Source organism: Ovis aries, chromosome 2 (genome assembly GCF_016772045.2).
Source record: "Ovis aries strain OAR_USU_Benz2616 breed Rambouillet chromosome 2, ARS-UI_Ramb_v3.0, whole genome shotgun sequence".
NCBI classification, from domain to species: Eukaryota; Metazoa; Chordata; class Mammalia; order Artiodactyla; family Bovidae; genus Ovis; species Ovis aries.
Genome location: NC_056055.1, coordinates 127,910,119 through 127,934,761, shown reverse-complemented (window position 1 = coordinate 127,934,761; position 24,643 = coordinate 127,910,119). Strand labels below are relative to the sequence as shown.

The following is a 24,643-nucleotide window of genomic DNA, read 5'->3' as shown; positions in this document are numbered from 1 at the left end:
TACCAGGCTCCTCTATCTATGGGATTTCCCAGGCAAAAATACTGGAGTGGGTTGCCATTCCCTTCTCCAGGGGATATTCCCTTCCCAGGATCAAACCCGGGAGATTTGCACTGCAGGTGGATTCTTTACCATCTGAACCACCTGGGAAGCCCATATTCATTCCTACCCTCTGCCTAAAATAATCCTTCCTGCCCTCAAACTCACATTAAAACACTTTCCTCTTGCCTAGCATTTCTTTTGCCTTAATTTCCACACTGGGTTAGACACCTGTTGAATGCCAACACCTAGGAGCATATCCTTGGGCTGGAGGGATCTCAGTAAATATTTACTGATGAATTATTATTATGGCCTGGAAGTAAAAGGGAGATAAATATCAGAATGATCCCATGGGGTTCAGTTTTGTTTGGTTTCTTAGTTTTCTTTAATTCAAAAAGCTTTGGTTAAAAAAAAAAAAGGAGAAAATGAGTGGGAAGAAAAGTTTAAAGCATGTTATTTTTTAGGGATTTTTTTTTCCCTTCGGTTTTACCTGCCCTATGGTTAGAAACAGAATTCACCTTAAAAACAAAACAAATTTGTATTGAGTCCTAATGGTTATTTCCTTTGAATGTGGCTGGAATGGTAGTCTTGAAAGGGTGTTACCAGATTACATCTTTGCCAAGTAAGGAAGGTGGAGCTGTGTGGGAATGAAGCTTTGTTTAATCAGGCTGTATAATGTTTTGCTGAGACATGTTGGGAAAAGCAATCCAAAGTAATGTGGACTCACTATGAAATCAGTCTGAAGCATACCTTATAAAACTTGGAGATTTTTTTGTTATTCTCTTGGAAATTCACATTCCAGAAATGTTAAGGAAAATTAACTCATACATACACACACACACACACACACACACACACACACACACATACAGTCCCTTTGTGTGGAACTTGAAACATTTGTGGGACTTGAAAAACAGTACATATAAAGGCCACATATAAAAACATTAATATAAAACATGGTTAGTATCTTCAAATAAAGTATGCTCTTTCCTCCTACCTTAAAAATAAATCTTTGCTGTGCCACGTTTGCATGGACTGTAGCCTGCCAGACTCCTCTGTCCATAGGATTCTCCTGGCAAGAATACTGGAGTGGGTTGCCATTTCCTTCTCCAAGGGATCTTCCCCACCCAGGCTTTGAACCCAAGTCTCCTCCATCTCCTGCACTGAAGGCAGATTCTTTATTGCTGAACACCAAGGAAGCCTCAAGTTAAACTTTAAAATTCTTTGAAGGGACTTCGCTGGTGGTCCAGTGGCTAAGACTCCATACTCCCAATGCAGGGGGCCTGGTTCAAACCCTGGTCAAGGAAGTAGATCTCACATGTCACAACTCATACGCAACTAAAAAGGTCCCACATGCGGCAACTAAGACCTGGTGCAGTCAAATAAATAAATATTTTTTAAAACTTTCTAAAATTCTTTGATAACCTTGGAGCTTCATGTTTAAAGAGTGGAGATCCTGGAAGAGCCTGCCTAACAGCCTACAGCCCAAGGCCCCCACCCTTCTCTTCCCATCCCCAGCTCCTCCCCATAAGATGAGAAGTCTCAAGAGTAGCAGGTGGCCACATCTACTCATATATGCATATCAGATCCCCTGCAGACAGCTGCCTCTTGGGCCTCCCTCAGGCTTAGGGATGTTTCATGCAACAACCCATGCCTGGGGACTGGGGAAGAAACTAAGCAGGCTGGGCCTTTTGGGTGGGGAAGTCTGGAATTCCAGTAAGTAGAGAAGGCAGAGAGACATGGTTCGGTCTTTACAGGGTAGGCACCATCCCCTTTAGTTCCTGATTCTTTGTCTCGTGCAAAGGGTGGTAGTCAGAGGAAGGGCAGAGAGCTTTTCTGAAGTAGAAGGCCCAGAACAGATGCCCTTCTTGCTGAATCAAAGAGCAATACTGTGTGTGTATATATGTGTGTGTGCATGCATGCCAAGCTTTGTTGCCTATGTATCTTTTAAAATATTTAAAAAAATATTTTTATTTTTAAAAATATTTGAAAATAAATATTTGAAAAAATACTTGAAATATGCTCATGTATCAAGGGAGGGTATAACCCTATGGATGATCTGAAAGGATGAGCAGTACAATAGACTTGTCATTAGGTACACTCAACAATTAACTGACTGTGGACATCGAAATACTTCCAATAATGATCTATTATAAAAGAATGAGATTGAAGCCCCTTTTAGAAAGGCCTAGAAAGCTGTCATTTCTCTCATCCACCTCCAGAAGGATCAATTTCACCTCACTTCTTAACGCATTGCTCTGCCTGAGGGAAAATGAGGAGGATTATTTTCTGCAGAGTCCAGCAGGAAACTGATGCTTGGAGCCTCCTTTAGCGAGGTTCCCTTCAGCTAGGTTTCGGTATCTTCACAATCTCTTACCTTGAATGCCCTTGCTCTCTTGTATGCACTCTGGAAGAGATTTTCTTAAAATTTCACAGCCTTTAATCTCACAAGCTGCTGAATATTTTAACCAATAGAGAGAACAAAAGCTCAATCTTTAGTCTTTTGAAGAAAAAAAGCCCTAACTACATTTAATTTAGTGGAATGGTAACATGAAAGGAGGTGATCAATAAAATGAAGCATATGAATAAGATCATTTTCTTGTGTGTAAATGTGTTTTTTTATTTTTCTGAGAGATGGTGTTTCAGCTAGAGTCTATTTCAGAAGTGGAGAAGTCAAAGACTTGTGTCTAGATAATGGGAGACGCCACTAAGTTATATAAGATGCAGTTAAGTAATCCTTAGTAAAATGAATCAGATGTTTGAGCAGATATTGCAAATACACATATGTGAACCACTCAGGTTAACATTGTATTTAATCTTGGACAACTTGAACTACTGAATTTAATCTGCTATGATCTGATTTGCCAGAATTTGAAATGAGACAAGGTATTTTCCTGATATTTTAAGTGATCCACACCCCAGATCGTGATCATTATGACTCTGTAGGTTTATATTCTCAAATATGTTGTTACTATGTGAAGAAGAAAGTGGTTAACTGGTCTATGTGAATAAACAGAGGAAATGAGCAAGTGTATATGCTGTCTGAGGACAAGGACATTAAACTGGCTGACTACCCTCTTTCCAGAATCTAGAATCCAGAGTGGCCCATAGTAGGGTCCTTAGAAGCATTTGATGGCTAACAAAAGAATAAGTGAATTAACGGAAGTAATTTAATCAAGTACTCACTATGGCCCAGAGATGAGTGTTTTATTGGATTAGTGTTTGGTATACTATATGGAATTAAGTCTTCTAAGAGAAAAGAATGAGAATCAACATGGTTATATAACCTGCCCAAGAGAATACAATTTATGAAATGATAGACCCACCTACCAACTACAGTGTCATTTTATTGATGTTTTTGTTTCCTCATATTTACATATATATCACAGATTTAAATCTTATTAGCTATGACTGGCATATAAAGAATGTAATAGTTATACATAGTCAGTAACTTCCTTTCAAGGCTACCAGTATATTTGAAAGAGGGAAGCCAGTAACCTATGATCTAAAATGGAAAAATTATATGCACTATGTAATCCTGGCTCCTTTGCTTTAGGGAGAGGCAGAATTGCTGAACAGACTTCTAACCTCCTTCTGGTGGTGATCAATAATCAGGGACCTGTGATGGCCACACACAGCAGAAAGAACAAAGTGTCACGTGTTCTCCAGAACCTTTCTTTTCAACATGCTCTGACTTCCTGGGCTCTGGGCCTTGATTACCTGGAACCACAGCTCTAGTCAGCTGTGCCTTACCTCATCTGGCTTCCCTGGATGCCAGCCTAAAGTATAACAATCTCGTGCCCCTCCCAGCCTTGCGTCTACCTCCCCTGGCCTTTCCAAGGCTCTCAAAGGATGGTTTCTGCCAGAACCTATCTGGCTCGTTACACTCCTCTGCATGTTCACTTGGCCTGTGTAACCTCATGACCACCTAAGCAGTGAACTGTGGAAAACCTTAGGAGTCCTAAAACACAACAGGAAAAATAAGTTAGCTCTTACTTTGGACTGTCTTTTTTGTTACCATATTATAGTACTTATGTGGGTCTTCCCTCTGTTCAGCTAGGCTCTAGAGATGAATCTTTAAGAATATGAGTATCAGGTTTTCTTTCATTGCAGGTACCATAGGTATCTGACGTTTGCAAAACGACTGTAGAGAGTGTGTGTGTGTATACTGGATCAACTTTGGGTTGTTCTGCTAAAGTACAGTTCAATGAAATGAGGGGATCTTGTGAAAAATAAAATTAAACCGTAAATACTGATGAAAACCAAACGAACCCACATCAGATAGTGTTCCTGCCATTGGCAATAAGCATTTTTGCATGGGATGACATAGTGCCTTCCACAGGCACTTTAGAAAGTGAAAGTGTTAGTTGCTCAGTTGTGTCTGAGTCTTTGTGACTCTATGGACTATAGCCTGCCAGGCTTCTCTGTCCATGGAATCATACAGGCAAAAATACTGGAGTGGGTCACCATTCCTTTCTCGTGGGGTTCTTTCCAACCCAGGGATCGAACCTTTGTCTCCTATGGCTCCTGCATTGCAGGCAGATTCTTTACCATCTAAGCTACCAGGGAAGCCCCACTTTCATTTTCACACACAGTTTAGAGAGCACAGTTAAAAAAATATCATACGTTATTAATGTCTTTAGGGAGCTGTTTTCCTTGTCAAGGACAAAGATCAAGAGGGTGAGAGAGAGAGAAAATGGTAACTGGCTTTCTCTAACAGGAACTTGAGCTAATGTTACCTCACTGCAAAATGACGTGTATTAAAAAGATATTAATTCTTAAATATGAATTGTATTAATCATTAAAGCTATTTCAAAGTCCTCATGGAAAAGATAAAATGTTTTCTAGTTTCTAACCTGTGAAACCTAACAACAGGCAGATAAAATATGGGAAGTGGTTCAACTGAACTAATTTGTTTTAAGCACCTGATATTAAATATTTGGTTAAAATTTTCCCTACCAAGACTCAGTTTGGAATAGTAGATGTTAATTTCAGAGAGTCTCAGACACTAAAGGTACTTGCTTGTGTTGTAACTAGATTGCTTTATACAGAAAAAAGGTATTTTTAGACTATGTCAGAGCTAAAACTGTTGGCAACAGAGAGTTTGTGAATTCACATGAAGGTAGCATGGCTTATAAAATGAGCAGGGCCCTGGGAACAAGAATTACGCTTGACTTTGGCCCTAACTTTGCCAATAACCAGTTTGCTGAACTTGGACAGGCCATTCGACCTCCTTTGGCATTCAGTTTCTCACTGTAAATGAAGGGCTGGGCTCTGACTTATAAAGTCAACTAAAATGATGAAATCATATGATTTTTTTTTCTAGAAGTTTCTTTCAAAATACACATTGCTTTTTAAATTTATGTCTGGGCCTATCCTAAAGGTACTGGACCTTATCCAATCATAGCTTTGGCAAATAGTACAGCCACTGAAAAGCTACTTGCGTCACTTGGTTTTATTTTTTCACGCTCAAACAATACCTGGCAAATAAAGAAAAGATCCTGAATTGTGATCAGCACAATGATACATGGTCAGCTGCACTGAGCATTTCAGCAAGCTCTATATATATATATATATATATATGTAATCATCAGGGTGCAGAATGAAGGTGAGCGCTGATCTGTAATTACTGCATTTGCAAACCAAACCAACATTGTAAATTGTGGGTGTGGGGCAAATGCCAAAAGCCTGACTATGTAATGCAGTTTCTTTACGTCGATATCCAGTGTTGTTATTTTAGGAAAATTTCCATCCTCTCCTACTCACTGGCTTTTCCACTGGAATGCACACACAACAACTTTTTCTAGCCCTCCCCCTCCTAGATCTTCAGTTGTATTTATCACCAGAGTCCATCCTTTATTCCGTGTACCCTCTCATTTCTGTGACCCTACTCAACCTTCTGGCTTGGCTCTCACTCTTCTCTCTATATCTCAAATTTGGCTTTAATACAAGATATATTCCCATACCCTGTGCCCTTTTCTCACTGGCTCTCACTCCCTTAGAGTTTTCTTGACTAACTGTCACTGCTTTAGGGATAGCTCCAAACTGACAGCTTTATTTTTGATCTCCTTTATACAGCAGCCTGGCATGCTGCAGTCCATGGCATTGCAAAGAGTCGGACATGACTTAATGACTGAACAACAACATACAGTTTAAAAATAACTCCCCACTGGTTATATACTCTTATTAATTAATTCATTCATCCACTGGGCAGAGAACATACTATGAAAGGACTATTTTAGGTCAGTGGAATATTTGAGAAATCATTTTTAAAACGTCATTCTAGAAAGAAGTATTATGTGAAGTGTCTCAATATTTGCTGGACATTCAAAAAGCATTGTCAGTTTTTTAAATGACTAAATTAAATGTCCTATTTTTTTAATTAATGACATGTTTTTAATGATTTAGAAATTACTTAGGAATAGAATTTAAGAATAAGTCTTTGTGGTCCTTAGAAGATATTCATTTCAGCACAAAGAATCCTGTATGTAACATATAAGATGCATTTGTACTGCCTTTACATGAAACAGTCTGTAGCTGAATTACTCACCCCTCTTCTTGTCTCCTGTCTACCACCCTAAACCACTTCCTACACCTGCTGCCAGAATCAGCTTTCTCCATCTCTGTTTACAGCATCCTTTGTTTGGTCACCCAGTTTTATTGATACAACAGAGAAACCCCTTGCTCTTCCTGTTCCTTCTTTTCCTGCATCCCTTTCTCCTCTCAGACAGTATGTGGATTCTTGCCTCACATTCTTTTTCAAAAGTAACCCTCTGACTTTTCTCCCCAAGTGAAAACATCCTGCATTTGCAATATTGCAACTATCTGTTCGCTTACAGTCTCAATTCTCTAAGAAGTTCCCCCTGGAACCTGCCTGCTGAATCTCCGTAAAGCATTTTATACCATGCTTCTGTATCATAAGTAGTTTTTCAAGGAATACAGGATGAAGTCTAAACCCTGCACATTCAAGACCCATCACAACTCTCTGATCCCATCAAGAAAAGTTAAATTGCTGTGTTTTGAAATAGAAGAGGGACAGTTTAGAACTGAGAATTTTAACGTAAAGAGAGTTTTGATTCTTAACAGAGTTTGTTTAATCTCATATCTGTAGATCTGTTGGGAGATCATCTTTTTCTGCAAACAGGAATAAGAACAAACAACTGTGGAAATAGATTTTTAGAAAAAATACACTGACAAAGGGAATAAACAGGGCAGAAAGCAGAGCGATTTGGCCTCCTGTCTGAGTGAGGCTGGGGCCTCCTAGACACACTAGGATACTCTGGAAGCCTAAGGAGGTAATATCTCACATGAGAGCATTTAATATCAAGGTCAGATAGAAATGAAGCAAGAATTTGATTAAAGCCTATTAGAAAAGACTTAGAGTTAACGCAAGAAACTGTAAATATTCAATATTTGATACTGCTCCTTAAATTGGAATAACATACCTTAAAAACATGTTTTAAGAAGGACTTGCCCTTATTACACTCTTTTTTCAATCTATACAATTTACTTTAAGTATACTTTAAATAGAAAGCCTTGCGAGATGTGTGCATGCTAGGTTGCTTCAGTAGTATCCAACTCTTTGCAACCCTGTAGAGCCTTGCCTGCCAGGATCCTTTGTCCATGAGATCCTTCAGGCAAGAATACTGGAGTGAGTTACTGTGCCCTTCTGCACGGGATCTTCCTGACCCAGGGATCGAACCTGTGGTTCCTGCATTGCAGGATTCTTTATTGCTGAGCCACCGGGGATGCTCTATGGGACATGTGAGACTTCTTAAAAGCTGAAAATACATGAAGATGAAGATCCTCAAATACAATAGCTGTATGATATCCAGTAGAACTGGCAACTCAAACCAGTTAATTGAACCACACTCTAGAGTTTTAACATAAAGGGAAATTCAGTACAGAACTTCTAACTGCTCTGGAGTCAGACCACCTGGGTTCAAATCCTGGTTATGCCTTTATTAGCCAGGTATTTGTGGATAAGTTATTTAATTTTTCTATGTTTCAGTTTTGTTAACTACAGAAGATAAATAATAAAACTACCTACCTCATAGAGTTGTGCTGGGGAATAAATGAGATAATGCAGGTAAAGTGCTTAAAAAATGGCAGCAAGTATGTATTTGAAAGCTTATTAAGAATGCTGCAAAGTAGACAGTATTATATCTGTTTTACAGATTATGAAATCAAGCCATAGAGAGATTGCAATTTGCCTAAAGTAACACTACGCTCCACAGCCTAAACAAACTCCAAAATCTTAGCTCTTTCTCCATGCTGCCTCCTTGCTTTTGTGTTACTAGAAACAAGCTAATGGAGCAGACATTGTCATCATGGTTAACTATTAAAAGAGAGAAAAACACACAGTGAATGGATGGTTCTGCACAGGTGCTCCAGAAGCACGGATGCTTAACTCATCTGGAAGGACTGGGGATGGCATCTACAGCAGTTTACAGCTAAACCGGGCCTTGAAGTGTGGACAGGAATTAGATTGTGGGCTTTGGTGGGGTGGAGAACATCCTAGGCAGAGGAAACGGTAGACAACGGAGTGGAGAGGATGCTCAGCACGAGAAGGTACCACAGGGCTATGAGAGAAGACACAAAACATTCAGCATTTACAACAGATCAGCTCATCTGGAATGTGGCGTCTGGGGTAGGGTTGGGGCCTGGTTTTAAGGAGAAGTTGAAGTGGTTCTTTTCTACCAGTCACAAAAATACACGTCACGAAGATACATGTCACGAAGATACATGTCACGAAGAGGCAGCACAAATGCTTGTATGCAATGCACAGGCCCCATGCAGTACCCTTAGATGGACAGTTTAGTACTCATTCATTTTGAGGCATAAGTCAAAATACTTTTAAATATAATGTATGCCTCAGGCCTGGGGAGGGCAGTGTATATTTTACAGGGAAAATGACCTCATGAACGATTGAGAGAAATTGCCACTTCCCTCTTCCAGGTATTCTTCCCTGAGGAAACTTATCTGCATTAGAATTATACACTACAATTTCTTTGTTTCTAAAGGAAAAACATCTTCCTGATTTCTTGTGTGAAGAAAATATACTAATTTTGGTGTTTCAATCTAAACCATTCTTACAGCAGTGGATCATCTATAGAACATCTTTGTTCCCACGGATGGGCTACAGAGAGTGTTGGCTTAGGGCCTCTTTAATCTTTACTCCTAACAGCCTTTGTTGTTCAATCACTAGGTCAGGTCCAACTCTTTTACAACCCCACGGACTTTAGCCAGAGGACAGGCTCCTCTGTCCATGGGATTTCCCAGGCAAGAATCCTGGAGTGAGTTGCCATTTTTTTCTCCGTTACTCCTAACAGTAGACTATCTCAAATCCTAATAGCACAAGTTTATTATTGAAACCATTTATTAAGAAGTAATTAAAATCTAAGTTACTTGGGCACTTTAGGAAATTTTAACACAGTACCTTTCTTACTCTGAAAGACAACTTTGTCCATCTAATGACTCCCCGGATAGTCTATAGAAAAGTGATTTGCATGGTGCCAGCAAATTGAGAAATCATCCATCTTCACATTGTTAATATTATTAATATCAGTGACAGCAGAACTCCTGTGGTGTAGTCTTTAATTCAATTTAAGCAATAAAATGTGACTGAGTGCCCAACACTGTATTAAGCACTAGGAATGTCTATATGCACAAATATAAAATATCTATGATGTAATATGATAAGTACTAATGTAGAAGTATGCATCAAATTCATATCTGCTTGAGAATCTAGAGAGAACATTCCCAAACCTGGAGCAAACAATTCATTAATTTTTTTCACTAGTAACTAGATGTGGGAGAGCTGAATCATTTTATATAGGTCAGAAAAACATCTGATTAGCACTAACTTGTCTAGTGTTTGATCTTAATTCAAATGAGTGATGATGTTACTGGAATTGTTAGTTCCCCTATCTTTTGAAACACCCTTGTCTCCCCTTATATGCTCTAAAAATGCAAATTATGTAATATGCACCTGCTTAACTGGAAATGTTTCCTTAGATTATGTAATATTAGTACAAGATATTTTTAAAGTCATCACTCTCTAAAGTGTGATAGTTATTCCTAAGAACACTTAATGTGGTATCATAGTTTATGCAATTAAGACTCTTTTGAGAGTCTGAAAACACCAAAACATATTTCTTTCTCTAAAACTCTGAAGCAATTTTTTGGTTTTCTTTGAAGCAGAAACATTTTAAAGTAATAAATCTGTGAGTCATCTGTCACTGCAATCTGAATATTTCAGTCTAGTGAATGTGTGAAAGTGTTAGTCGCTCAATTGTGTCTGACTCTTATGACGATAGCCCACCAGGCTCCTCTGTCCATGGAATTCTCCAGGCAAGAATACTGAAGTGGGCTGCCATTTCCTTTTCTAGGGAATCTTCCTGACCCACGGGTTGAACTGGGTCTTCTAGCACTGCAGGCAGAGTCTACCATCTGAGTCACCAGGGGACCCCTCTTCAATCCATAATAAATTGTCCTCATCTATTATGGATAACTTATTATGGATAAATCACAATTTTTAATCTAAACAGTCTTTAAAATAATTTAAAGGATATCTTTGTCTAGCTAGGTCGGTCAGAATTTATATTTCCCAGTTTACATGGAGAATTTCAGATTCAATATTTTCTCTACTTTTCCATATGAGAGTGACATCAGCTTCCCTTGGCAACAGTGCTGATACTGTCACTTCTTTAGCTTATTTCTTTTTTTTCCTAATTTCCTCATTCCGAATAATCATATGGCAATGATACTGATTTTATATTATATTAATGAGACTATATTTCATTTAAAAAATCAGTACCTTAGTTTTTAGGTGTAGAAAAAAAGAAATATTGCTGGTTCCATGTATTTGAAATACAAAGTCCAAAAATGCCAAGTTAGTTTCAAACATAATTCCTATTTATAATAGAATTAACCATAATAGAAGATCATAAATAATACATATTTCCAAATCTTCCCAAGTGTTAGAAACATGAAATAATTCTCGCTGACTCTACCATTAGAAAAGGTGTCCTGATATGTTTACGGCTAGATGGGCTTTCCTGGTGGTTCAGTGGTTAAAGAATCCAACTGCCAATGAAGGAGATTCGTTAGATCCCCAGGTCAGGAAGATCCCCTAGAGAAGGAAATGGTTACCCACTCCAGTATTCTTGCCCAGGAAATCCCATGGACGGAGGAGCCTGGAGGGCTATAGTCTATGGGGTTGCAAAAGAGTTGGACATAATGACTAGATAACAACAACAGATAATGCTCATTTAACATATTAATATCTGAATACTTCATGGTCAAAATCATAGTGCCTTTCACTTATAGATGAGATGCTTCTAGTCTTTTTCTCAGTTCTATTGAGATACAATTGACATTTAACATTGTGTCAGTTTAAGGTGTACAACGTGTTGATTTGGTGCTTAGAGTACACTGCAAAATGATTACCACCCCTGCTGTTAGCTAATACCTCTAGAAATCACACAATTACCATTTTTTGTGGTCAGTACATTTAAAATCTACTCAATTAGCAATTTGCAAGTATATAATACAGTATTATTAACAATAATCAGCATATTATACATTAGGTCCCAGGACTTACTTATCTTAAACTAAACATTTGTACCCTTTGATCAATACTTTTAGCGTTTAAAGTCCTTCCCCACGGGTTTGTTTGATCCTCACAAATCTCAATATATTTAATAATATATAATACATATTAAATGTAGGGGGGTTCGATCATCTTATATAAAAGGTTTCTATGTCTTATAACAGTGGTCAGTGGACTGTGGCCCAGAGGCCAAATCTGATCCACCACTTGCTTTTGAAAATGCGGTTTTATTGGAAGGCACCCCTGCTCAGTCACTTACGTACTGCGTATGGCTCCTTTTGTGGTACAGTGGCAGGACTGACTAGTCACAAGAGACCACTGGGCTCATAAATTCCTAAAACACTTACTATCTGGCCTCTCAATGAAAAAAATTTTTTTTCAGATCCTGTTCTATAGCAATTTTTCCTTAAGAACCGTATTTAAATAACCAAATTAAAACTTTTAATTATTGTCAAAATTAATAATGTCTGAACATTATATGTACATTTTCTGTGAGGAATTTGCATACCTCAAGAAGTAAAATATGGAATTTCACAGCATTTAATGCTATTACTTTATAATATAGGAAGCAGCATACTGAGATAGGCATGTTGGCAATAAAATAACTATGGGAATTTTGATTTACTGATATTGCTGTGACTAGCCTGAACCAGAGAAGTTCAAAAAATGTTTCTTCTTAAAGTGAACTATTACAGTTGTAATTTAGTATGACATGCAAGTCCTTTCCTATCAATATTTTATGTTAGCTGGCATGTAACTAGCTCTTAACAGAAGCAATTATCAAATAATTCTTATTTTTAAAATATGCACTAAGGCTGACATACTTTTGGTCATCATTTCTTACCAGAGAGTTTTACACTTGAGTACAAATATCTGGCTCTTTTCTTAGAAACCTCCTCTTCAGACAAGATGCACTCTAATTCTATGATATGTGATATAAAAATGTACCAATGATAATAGATTCTCACTAGTTAAATATAAAAATAAACTAAGTATAGAGTCTCTGGAAGGCATACATAACTTCAAATTATTGCCTGCCTCTTGTCTTTCTACTCTTAAGATATTTAACTTTGGAGAAATAGGAAGAACCAGATTCCCATTTACTATTGCTAGAAATTTGATGGAAATTTATTTGGAACATAAAAGAAAGAACTGATGTAGATAAATGAAAGACAAATGTATAGTTAGAGATTGCTTTTAAATAAAAATGAAACTACAACATTTTAACTGTCAGAATGCTTTGCTTTGGGATTTTATTTTGATGTATTTTAGCTATTGAAAAATAATGGGTTCTTTCCCTTAAAGACCCCAAACTCAATATCTTTTTACTTTCAAGTGTCTTTTCATGGTTATATTACACTTCTTGTGGGCCTTGTCAGTAGCAGTTATATTCATGGGTAGCATCTATTCCAAAAACTCATTTCATAATATCTCTTCTGAGCATTACCTTTATTTACCCACTTCCCTTATAACTTATAGCTTAATTAAACCAAATAAAAACATTGATGATCACTAAATTCAAGGCATGAATACATGAAAGAAAATCTTATTTAACATTTTATATTAGTTTCTATTCTTCCCTCAAGGACTGGCCAATTGGGACAGGGTCAAATAGAGCAAGATAAGAAATCCTATGTGCTCATCTTCTACTCCTACTTATACCTCAGTAGTTTCAATTGCTTTCTAACTGGTTCCCTTTAAGCAGAAACAAGAGTGTCATAATAGACACAAAAGTTCAATTGCTAAGTACTCAGTGTATGTTAGTTCCATTTCTTTCTTATATCTTTTCTCTTCCCTTCTCCATTGGGCTTTCCCAAGTCAAAATCATTCTCCTCACCCTCGCCAGAAATTTTTTTTGTTTGTTTATAACCTATAGCTTTTAAAGCTGGTTAATGTTGGTTCCATGGGAAAAGGGAGAGAAAGTATGACCAGGAATCTCTCACTGCTTCTCCAGGCAAAACTGTTCCCCTTTGATTCATTTTCAGAACTTACTTGCTTTTCAACATTTTTTTAAAGTGATAATTTAAAGTATTTGCCTATACAATTAAGCGGAGAAGGTGATGGCACCCCACTCCAGTACTCTTGCCTGGAAAATCTCATGGGTGGAGGAGCCTGGTAGGCTGCAGTCCATGGGGTCGCAAAGAGTTGGACACAACTGAGCGACTTCACTTTCACTTTTCAATTTCATGCGTTGGAGAAGGAAATGGCAACCCACTCCAGTATTCTTGCCTGGAGAATCCCAGGGACAGGGGAGCCTGGTGGGCTGCTGTCTATGGGGTCGCACAGAGTCGGACACGACTGAAGCGACTTAGCAGCAGCAGCAGACAATTAAGATGACAATTAACCTGATACTGAAGTTCCTCATTATAACTCTCAGTAGTTTGCAAGTTTCTGGGTTCCAGAAACAAAATCTTAGTACTCAGTTCCTATCTGGTTGTATCTCCTTGTACAAAAAGCATGATACGACTATTTACTGAATGAACAAAAATGTACATAGACTGATTAAGTGTTTTTAAACTTTTACTTACCTAGTAATAAGGGTTATATGGTAAAAAATTAAATTGTCAGTAAGTTTTATAATTGTATTACTTTTATTCGCAAAGTTTAACTCATTAGAAATAACTATATTTAGCAATAGTTCTAAAATTATATATATATTCATATATATACACGCTTGGATGAGTTGGGTTTTTCATTTAGATTTTCACATTATAAATCTATTTTGTAAAATGAAAAGTTTTAGTAATAAGATTTAGTAGTCTCAAAAGTTGTTTTGATCAAGCCAAACTGACAGCTAAAGGACTTTTATATTGATAGTTGAATCAAGTTTATCTGATGGGGAAACCAGGAATTCTAAAAAAAAAAAATTACAGACATTGGCAGGCACATTTAAGTACTCTGCAGTTGAAAGTAGAGATGGTTTATTTAACAGGTTGCTCGGAATCAAATGGAACTTACTGTTTTGGTATTTTGCCTGACTTTTTTTCCATTTACAAATGAATCAGTGCCCTGTAGAAATAGTTTTTTAAATATAGCCAAAATGAAATGGCCTAATTTCACCAATATATTTTATTAACTGGAATGATAGTACTCTTCAATGGCATTTGCCTGACACTAGGTTTGTGTATTTCTTCACACATTCTGTTAAGTGAAAACAGACGCCAAAGCAAATATCTGACTGATATTTATACCAGATTGTTTCTATGTAGGAACACTGTGTTACACTGCTTGCTTCCTTGAAGGAATACAGACGATTAGACGTTGTGAATGTTGAACACACACTTTGGTTTCTTTTTTGAAATGCTACCTCAAAGTAGAATTTTCGAAACTGAAATTTACTGATAATGAAAGGTACGTACAAACCAGAATCTAAATACCCCCTGAATTGTTCAAATCTTTAAACAATCCTTGATACTAATTTTTATCAAATATCAACCAATTTTTTTATAATAAAGTATCTAAAAATGTTGATTGAAAACAATAATAGAATACAATAGACTAGGCTTGGATCTTTCATTTGTTTTGAGCACTGCTTGCATTGTGAGACTTTGCAGTTCATAGCAGCGGTCTCTGAAGATCAAGTTCATTGCTTCTAAGGTTGCGGAGACTTGCTCAAGCCTGAACAAAGAAAAGAGAGCAGAGCCAAGACAAAGGTTTCTGCTGTTTCTATATGGTGCCTCCAGAATTCCAGGGAGCCACAGGAGCCACTGTGGGGGCTGTGGAAGGGTCAAGTAGGCAGGACTTCACTTTACCCCTCACACAGTACATTCTTTAATAAAAGTTACTCTGCTGAAACCCTTTCACATATTTGAAATTCTGAGTAAGAATGGGTGTGACAAAGAACTCTTCCTAAAAGACAAATTTGAAAACCACTGTATTACCTTGTGCACCATAAGGAAGAGGGGGAATAGCAGATCCAAACTTGAAATGATATTCCTGTTAGTAGCCAGCATGAGAAAGATTTAGAAACTACATTCCAAAATAAGGGAAAGGGATCCTGATTGTAGTTTTTCATACAACTAAACCCCCTCTTTTTTTTTTTTCCTTGTACTTGTTGACAGCGTTTCTAGAAATTTGAATTGTACAAAAACGAACAATGAATAAACAAAGTTTGATAGAGAAACTTCCAATGTATTTCAGAATGCAAGAAGGGGTGGAGCTTACAGAAAAGCTTAAGAATAAACTAGTTAACAGGAATTAGAACAATTGAATATTAAATGACAACAAGATCACCATATGGACTAAAACACTAAGGAAGAGTTTTTTGGAAAAGATGCACTCAAGTAATAGTAGAAGGTAAAGGAGAATGCATTCCTGGTGGCAAGAACAAGGAGATGAAGTGGGGGGGGGGTGGCTGGGGTTGGGGGGGAAGTGGGGGAGCACATTTACTGAAGAGGAAGAAGATAAACCAAATGGAGAAGGTTGTGTCAGTGGGATATGAGCTTGAATTGGTAAAACAGGATTGTATTGAAGAAGCATGCTGAAGGCAATTGAGGAGCATTTAAAGTAGGCATAAGGATAATAAAATGATATACCTTTGGTACTCAACAAAAGAAGTACTAGAGGCTTGCAGGCAGTGTGTTCTGAATATTCAAGGACATTTCTATTATTGTGTGAAATTACTGGTGGTAAAAAATATGTACATGGTTCTTTCAAAGATGCTAGATTGTTTTTAGAGATTTCAAATCACATATGCAGTAAAGAAGAGAAGCTAAAGGCAAAGGAGAAAAGGAAAGATATATCCATCTGAAGGCAGAGTTCCAAGAATAGCAAGGAGAGGTGAGAGAGCCTTCCTAAGTGATCAGTGCAAAGAAATAGAGGGAAACAACAGAATGGGAAAGACTAGAGATCTCTTAAAGAAAATTAGAGACCCCAACGGAATACTTCATGCAAAGATGGGCACAATAAAGGAAAGAAATGGTATGGACCTAACAGAAACAGAAGATACTAAAAATAGGTGGCAAGAATACACAGAAGCACTATACAAAAAAGATCTTCATGACCCAGATAACCAAAATGGTGTGATCACTCCCCTAGAGCCAGACATTCTGGAGACCGAAGTCAAACGGGTCTTATGAAGCATCACTATGAACAAACCTAGTGGAGGTGATGGAATTCCAGCTGAGCTATTTCAAATTCTCAAAGATGATACAGCTGTGAAAGTGTTGCACTCAATATGCCGGCAAATTTGGAAAACTCAGCAGTGGCCACAGGACTGGAAAAAGTCAGTTTTCATTCTAGTCGAAAAAGGTCAGTTTTCATTCTAGTCCCAAAGAAAGGCAATGCCAAAGAATGTTCAAACTATTGCACAATTGTACACATTTCAGATGCTAGCAAAGTAATGCTCAAAATTCTCCAAGCCAGGCTTCAACACTATGTGAACCAAGAACTTCCAGACGTTCACACTGGGTTTAGAAAAGGTAGAGGAGCCAGACATAAAATTGCCAATATCCACTGGATCATAGAAAAAGCAAGAGAATTCCAAAAAAAAACATCTATTTCTGCTTCATTGACTACCCTAAAGCCTTTGACTGTGGATCACAACAAACTGTGGAAAATTCTTAAAGACCACCTTTCCTGCCTCCTGAGAAACCTGTATGCAGGTCAAGAAGCAATAGCTAGAACTGGACATGGAACAACAGACTGGTTCCAAATCAGGAAAGGAATACATCGAGGCTGTATATTGTCATCTTGCTTAGTTAACTTAGATGCAGAGTACAATATACAAAATGCCAGACTGGATGAAGCACAAACTGGAATCAAGATTGCTGGGAAAAATATCAATTACCTCAGATACACAGATGACACCACCCTTATGGCAGAAAGTGAAGAGGAACTAAAAAGCTTCTTGATGAAAGTCAAAGAGGAGAGTGAAAAAGCTGGCTTAAAGCTCAACATTCAAAAAACGAAGATCATGGCATCCAGTCCCATCACTTCATGACAAATAGATGGGGGAACAATGGAAATAGTGACACACTTTATTTTCTTGGGCTCCAAAATCACTGCAGATGGTGACTGCAGCCATGAAATTAAAAGATGCTTGCTCCTTGGAAGAAAAGCTATGACCAACCTAGATAGCATATTCAAAAGCAGAGACATTACTTGCCGACAAAGGTCCATATAGTCAAAAATATGGTTTTTCCAGTGGTCATATATGGATGTGAGAGTTGGACCATAAAGAAAGCTGAGCACCGAAGAATTCATGCCTTTGAACTGTGGTGTTGGAGAAGACTCTTGAGAGTCCCTTGGACTGCAAGGAGATCCAACCAGTCCATCCTAAAATAAATCAGTTCTGAATATTCATTAGAAGGACTGATGCTGAAGCTGAAACTTCAATACTTTGGCCACCTGATGTGAAGAGCTGACTTATTTGAAAAGACTCTGATGCTGGGAAAGGTTGAGGGCAGGAGGACAAGGGGATAACAGAGGATGAGATGGTTGGATGGGATCACTGACTCGATGGACATGAGTTTGAGCAAGCTGCAGGAACTGGTGATGGACTGGGAGGCCTGGCATGCTGCATTCCATGGGGTCGCAAAGAGTTGGACACAACTGAGTGACTGAACTGAACTGTACTGATGCATGAGGACGACCTGAGAAAATAGCACTGACATATATACACTATCATGTGTAAAACAGATAGCTGGTGAGAAGCTGCTATATAACACAGAGAGCCCAGCCTGGCGCTCTGTGATGACCTGGAGGGGTGGGATGGGATGGGGGAAGGAGACTCATGAGAGAGGGGATATATATATATGTAATTATGTGTGTATATATATATATATATATATATATATAGTTTTATCTTATTCATATTGTTGTACAGCAGAAATCAACACAAGTTTGTAAAGCAATTATCCTCCAATTAAAAAAATTTTTTAATAAAATCACATATGCAATAGTAGACCCAAATGAATACTCTATATGGCTGTTTAGGAAGCCTACACCATGACCTCATCCATATCTTTCATGTCATATTTATGTAATAGTTTTAAATTTTTATCATCTTTTAAAAATAATTTGGAAAATAAATTAAGAAGTTCTATTTAGTGGTTAGCACTATTTATTTGAGAAATGATATTTGAATTCAACTTGTACCTCTGAGAGTAGCAATACTATGTGGATACAGTAGAAAACTAAAGGCTATTGCTAGATAATTAAAATTGAGGAAGGAAATTCCCTTTAAAAATTTTTCAAATGACCCTGGAGAAGTGTTCTTTTCCATTGATAGTTTATATTTCTGTTTCTTCTTTATGTGAGACATGGAGACAAAATTTTACCTAGTATAAATAAATAATACAAAGAAGGAAACAGTAAGCTAGAAATATCCTTCCAAGGTCGATTCAATGAATGGTCCCTATATTGTATGATTATTAATTTTTAGGGGGAAGCAGTGAAGCAACATATCTTGTTATATAGATTCTTCTAAATATATTTCTTCAATCTCCAGTGTTTTGGGACCACCCCACTGAATGCTAAATGTTCTATTCTTTCTTTCTTTTTTTCCCCTCAAGTCCATTGTGGTGGTGTGTGGCTATGCATGCATGTACCATGGTTCTTCTTTCTAAAATCCAATATGGATAAATAAAATTATTTTTGTAAGGAGAAAAATGACTTCCTTCTTAGGAATTACTCGGTTTTGCTGGATACTTTGATATACTTGTTGAGGGGTGTGCATGGGAAGTCCATCAAAATGTGTGTATGACTGACAGCAGTGGTAATTGGACAGTTTTCTAAAATAAATGGTGTCTATAACTGCATCGTTTTAGTTTGTTTAGAAGGCAAGCTTGGAAAGAGAGCAGAATTACATTTGAATAGAACTGTGTAAAGAAAGGGAGGGGAGAGAGATGAGATGACTAGTTTCAGATAAGAGCATAATTCTGAAGAGTACTGATGTGCCAGATAAAGTGTTGATTATAATCTCCTTGGTAGCCCCCCTCCATTACCCAGGCCTGTAGATCTTAGGAAAACTGACTTTACCTGCTCTGGTATTGTGCAGCTGGATCTGCCTTGAGGATGAACATGGGGGTTAGAGCAGAGGTTTCTTGATGTAATAACCTCTGGATGGCTCACAAGCATAAGTGCACATATACATTCACAGACATACACACACACAGCCCTGTGCATACGCACACAGATATATATCGCCACATAAAAAGCACCTGTCTGCTTAAGCCATCTCCACACTGACTGAAGGAGGTCAGTTAAAGCAAGACTTTTACTGTTTATAAAACACTGTGGTTGTACTCATGGTAGAAAATAGAACTTTAAGAGCATTTACAAACTGATTTGGCCCTTTGGTAAAGCTTTGGAAATGGATAGAAAATTCAGAATTTTGGGTGCTTTCAGGGCCATCTAGCCTGTGATTATAATAATTTAGAAATCTTTCTTTATTTGTTTTATTTTGCCACAAGTTATATTGTACTCTGAGATATTAAGAATCAAAACTATGTAAGTACATAAAGGACTCCATTCTAATCTCTTTTCATAACTCAAGAAACTCCATGTCAGAGTTGTTGAATTACTGCTTTTCATCGAATATTACAAATATAGCCCTGTTAACTCTTAAAATAAGTGACTACTGTCAAAAGAAGCACTTCACTTTGTTATATAATTCCTTTTAACACTGAATAATTTCTGTTGTATGACTTTATTGATAGGTGCTTTACCAAGTAAGAAAATATCTGCCCATGTTTATATCACACTTTCATTTGTCCCATAATAATTAACATTTTCTGAACTAGAATAGATCTTAGAGAAGATCCAATCCAGCTAACTGTGCAGAGGGAAACATTACATGTTATGCATTACACAAAAATAATTTTTATGGAGAACTACACAGATGTAAAACTATACATTCAGAAAATATACCTGGGCTTCATAATGAAGAGCTTTCACAAAGAACCCTTTTGACACTACTAATTAGAATTTGTAAGTTGATATGTAAGGATGAATGATATGTATTACTGACTTGCTAAATGAGAGGGCTGATAAAACTGCATTAGTTAGGATGCTTTGGGCTGTAACAGAAAATGCAACAAGAATTGACTTACCAGTAAGGAAGATATGCCCAATATGAAAATATTCTTCCCAGGTGGTGCTAGTGGTAATGAACTCACCTGCCAATGCAGGAGACACGGGTTCGATCCCTGTTCAGGAAAATCCCCTGGAGGAGAACGTGGCAACCCATTCCAATATTCTTGCCTGGAGAATCCCATGGACAAGAGGAGGAACTTGGTGAACTATAGTCCATAGGGTCGCAAAGAGTTGGACACAACTGAAGCGGCTTAGCATGCATACAGAGTTGGCTATTCAGGCACTCAATTACTTCATCTGTGACTTAGGATCTATCCAATTTTCCATGTTTTCATCCTGAGAGTCAACAAGTTGTCAGATTACATGCCTACTTAGTTCAATCTGAATTTTAGTTAAATAATGTATAGCCCATGAGATATTGCTAACTGAAATTTCAAATTTAATGGAGACCTTGCATTATTATTTCCTAAATCTAGGAAACTTATCAGAATCTTGGTTTTTCTTTGCAGGCTCTCTACTCATGGTATAAGATGGCTAATATACAATGTAGTATCATATGTAGATGCCAACATCCAGGAATAGAAAGGATTCTGTTGGTAAGGAAGAAAGTGGAACAGTGATGGTTTGTCAGGTCACCAAGGCAAATCTGAATTTTTGTTGACTGAAACACAATTTCCTATAATATTAGGTAGTCAGTTCTATAACTATGTAACTTAGCCTGCCTTCTGATTCAGGGGTGGGACCTTATTCTATAAAAATTTATTTTTTTGTTTTCTGAGGCTTTTTACTTCATTAGAATAGGGAAAGCCCGTATCACTGTATATAAAATGAGCAAAAAAGTTTTAATGAGTATTCTGAAGTTAAGAGAAGGAAATGGCTCATTTGCATACTTCCCCTTTTCTACATCATTCCTAGGGCACATGTTAGAGGTTTTCCATGTACATGGTTGCTGGCTCTTTCTTCTTCCTTTATATTAGCTCACATCACCCATGGCCAAAACCTCAATTTCCTGTGTTCTCTTCCTCCTTCCACTCTCCCACCTTTTAAAACATATCCATATCCTTAGGGCCCTATTTGTACTTACATGATAATGGTTTTATATGGGCTAGATTAACTGTGCTAATATTTACTTTGCTAATGTGTTGAGCCTCTGAGGTAATTTAAGGCTTTAATCATTTCAAAAGTTCAACTCCTTTAAAAAGCTCTTCAGGAACGCTGCCAGTTTACACATCTTGGGGTAATGGCCATTTTGGCTTCCCTGTCATACTCACAGAGGCAGGTGGCTACAAGAAAGTTTGGTTGGCCTGTATGACTCCCCTGTCTGGAGTTTGTTCATGTTGTCAGCCTGCTGTCTCATCTTAGGCCATTTTTCATTCTCTCATCAAACTCACATTGTCATCTGCTGGTTTCGGCAGCCATTTTCTCCACTTGTTTCCTGTCTCATCTGGAGTGATTCATATGTGACTTCAGTATTTATAGGATGCCCCGCCCAACACCCTGGACTCATCATTTCTTGACCGCCTCTACTGCCCAGGCCTTTAACTCCTTTGGACTTCAGTGATCTACCGCCACTGCTACCCTGTCTTTCCCGGAAACGCCTCACCTCTCTTAATTACATTCCACAATCATACTACCTTAATCTGAGTTCCTACTCCTTTCAACTATCCCTCTTCTTTACTTCTAACAAACTAACAGTTAGGCTTCATAAATAATCCAAAACCTTAAGAAAATAGCAAAGATTCACATCTTTAAGTCCCTCTATGACCCTGCTTCTTCATCCCCTGCCCTACCTCTTTTATCCAACCCTCTTTCTGTGGTTTATCTCATCAACTAATCTCTCTATTGTCATCACACTTAAGCGCTGAAATCCTCTCCTGGAGGAATCCAAAATTTTGTCTCTTGAAATTCCACTCCAATGTACCTAAGCCTGCTAAAGGAAGTTACATCACTGTCATCAGCATTGTAAAGTGGTTAAAAGCATGGACTCTGGAGCCTGACCACCAAAGCTGAGATCTTGGCTCCTCCACGTACCAGCTGGGTACCCATAGCAAAATAGCACAATCTCTGTGTGACTCCTTTTTTTCATCTGTAAGAAGGAAATAATAACTGAACACATCTCATAGAGATACTATGATAAATAAATGAGATAATATTTATAAGGTGCTTGTAGAAGTTTCTGCTTCTCTTGTAGTTTTATTACATTGTTAATAGCAACTATTCCAAACCTTTACTTTCTTATGGCTCACACTCCATCACTTCAGCAGATGATCTGGCCATACTCTCAGAGTACACATAGAACAATCGGTGTAAATTCCTCTAAATTATCTTACTCTGGAAATTTAACTACACTGGTGCATTTATATCTCCTTCCCATCTAAAGAAAGAAATCACCTTCTAAAATTAATTTTATTCCTCTTCTCAAGATCTTATCCCTTCAAATACCTAACTTTTTCTGTGTATAGTTAACCTTTCTGTCTACTTGTTCCTGTTTCTAACCAGTAAACATGTTTTAATTCCCATGCAGTTCTATTAAAAAAAAAAAAATCCTTCAACATTTCCTTTTAGCTATTTTCCTATCTTCATCCTTCTCTTCATCAGACGTCTACATTTCCTGTTCCTACCTTTATTTTTCTCATGACTGTGCTACTGAGAAATAATAGTACAATAATTACAAGAAGGTCTAATATTAAAATCAGGTGGGAATAAACTCCAAGGGATCAAAACTTTAGAATTGGCTTTTCCCCAACCTTAGCAGACATAGATATTCATGATTTTGAATGCTTGTATATTTATATGTAATGGCTTTCCTGCTCTTTTGTTCTGGCATAACCAATTAATTGTTATCATTTGAATACCCCTGCTATTTCCTGTTTCCCTCTTTTAAAAGGAATTAGCCCTAGAGACTCCCACTACAATCAAGACTTCATTCTTCACCATCCCACCACAATTATTTGTCAAGGTCGGCAATAACATCTCAATTTCCAAATCCAGAGGTCAATTCTCAGTTTTCATCTTAATCAACTTCTCAGGAAGTTGGTAGAGTTTACTATTTCCTCTTCTTTAAAACCTTTTTTCTCCCAGCTGGAGAAGGCAATGGCATCCCACTCCAGGACTTCTGCCTGGAAAATCCCATGGATGGAGGAGCCTGTGGACTGCAGTCCATAGGGTCGCGAAGAGTCGGACACGACTGAGCGACTTCACTTTCACTTTTTACTTTCATACATTGGAGAAGGAAATGGCAACCCACTCCAGTGTTCTTGCCTGGAGAATCCCAGGGACGGGGGAGCCTGATGGGCTGCTGTCTATGGGGTCACACAGAGTCAGACACGACTGAAGTGACTTAGCAGCAGCAGCAGCCTTCTGAATACCACTTTCAGTTCTCTTCCTACCTTGCTAGTTGATCTTTCTCAGCCTCCTTTGATGGATGCTTCTCATTTATCTGCCTTGAAAATGTGAAGCACCGCAAGACAGTATCCTTAAATACCTCATCTTAACATTCTCTACCAATTCCCCTCTGGTGGCCTCAACTAAATTTATAGCTTCAGATACCATTTATATGCTGATGACTGCGAAACCAAGGTTCGAGTCCAGATTTTCCCATTGAACTCTATACTCATTTACCCAAGTGTTAGAGTTAGTTGCTCGGTCATGTCCAAACTCTGTGACCCCACGGACTGTAGCCAGCCAGGCTCCTCTGTCCATGGAATTCTCCAGGTAAGAATACTGGAGTGGGTTGCCATGCCCTCCTCCAGGGGATCTTCCCAACCCAGGGACTGAACCCAGGTCTCCTGCATTGCAGGCGGGGTCTTTACCATCTGAGCCACCAGGGAAGCCCAAGAATACTGGAGTGGGTTGCCATTCCCTTCTCCAGGGGATCTTCCTGACCCAAGGATTGAACCCGAGTTTCCTGAACTGCAGGTGGATTCTCTACCATCTGAGCCACCAGGTAAACCCTCA

The 24,643-nt window shown here is 38.0% G+C and overlaps 1 protein-coding gene across 4 annotated transcripts in view; it reads left to right on the top strand.

The window, feature by feature from the left end:
* The window catches only part of ITPRID2 (ITPR interacting domain containing 2), a 94,928-nt gene that overhangs the window by 19,608 nt on the left and 50,677 nt on the right, over window positions 1-24,643 (top strand). For 2 of the 4 annotated variants that reach the window (XM_060411086.1, XM_060411087.1), the window contains one exon: window positions 24,486-24,632. The exons of the other annotated variants lie outside the window; for them this stretch is intronic. The gene's annotated coding sequence lies outside the window, so the exon portion shown is untranslated. The remainder of the gene's footprint in view (window positions 1-24,485; window positions 24,633-24,643) is intronic. 4 annotated transcript variants of the gene reach the window in all.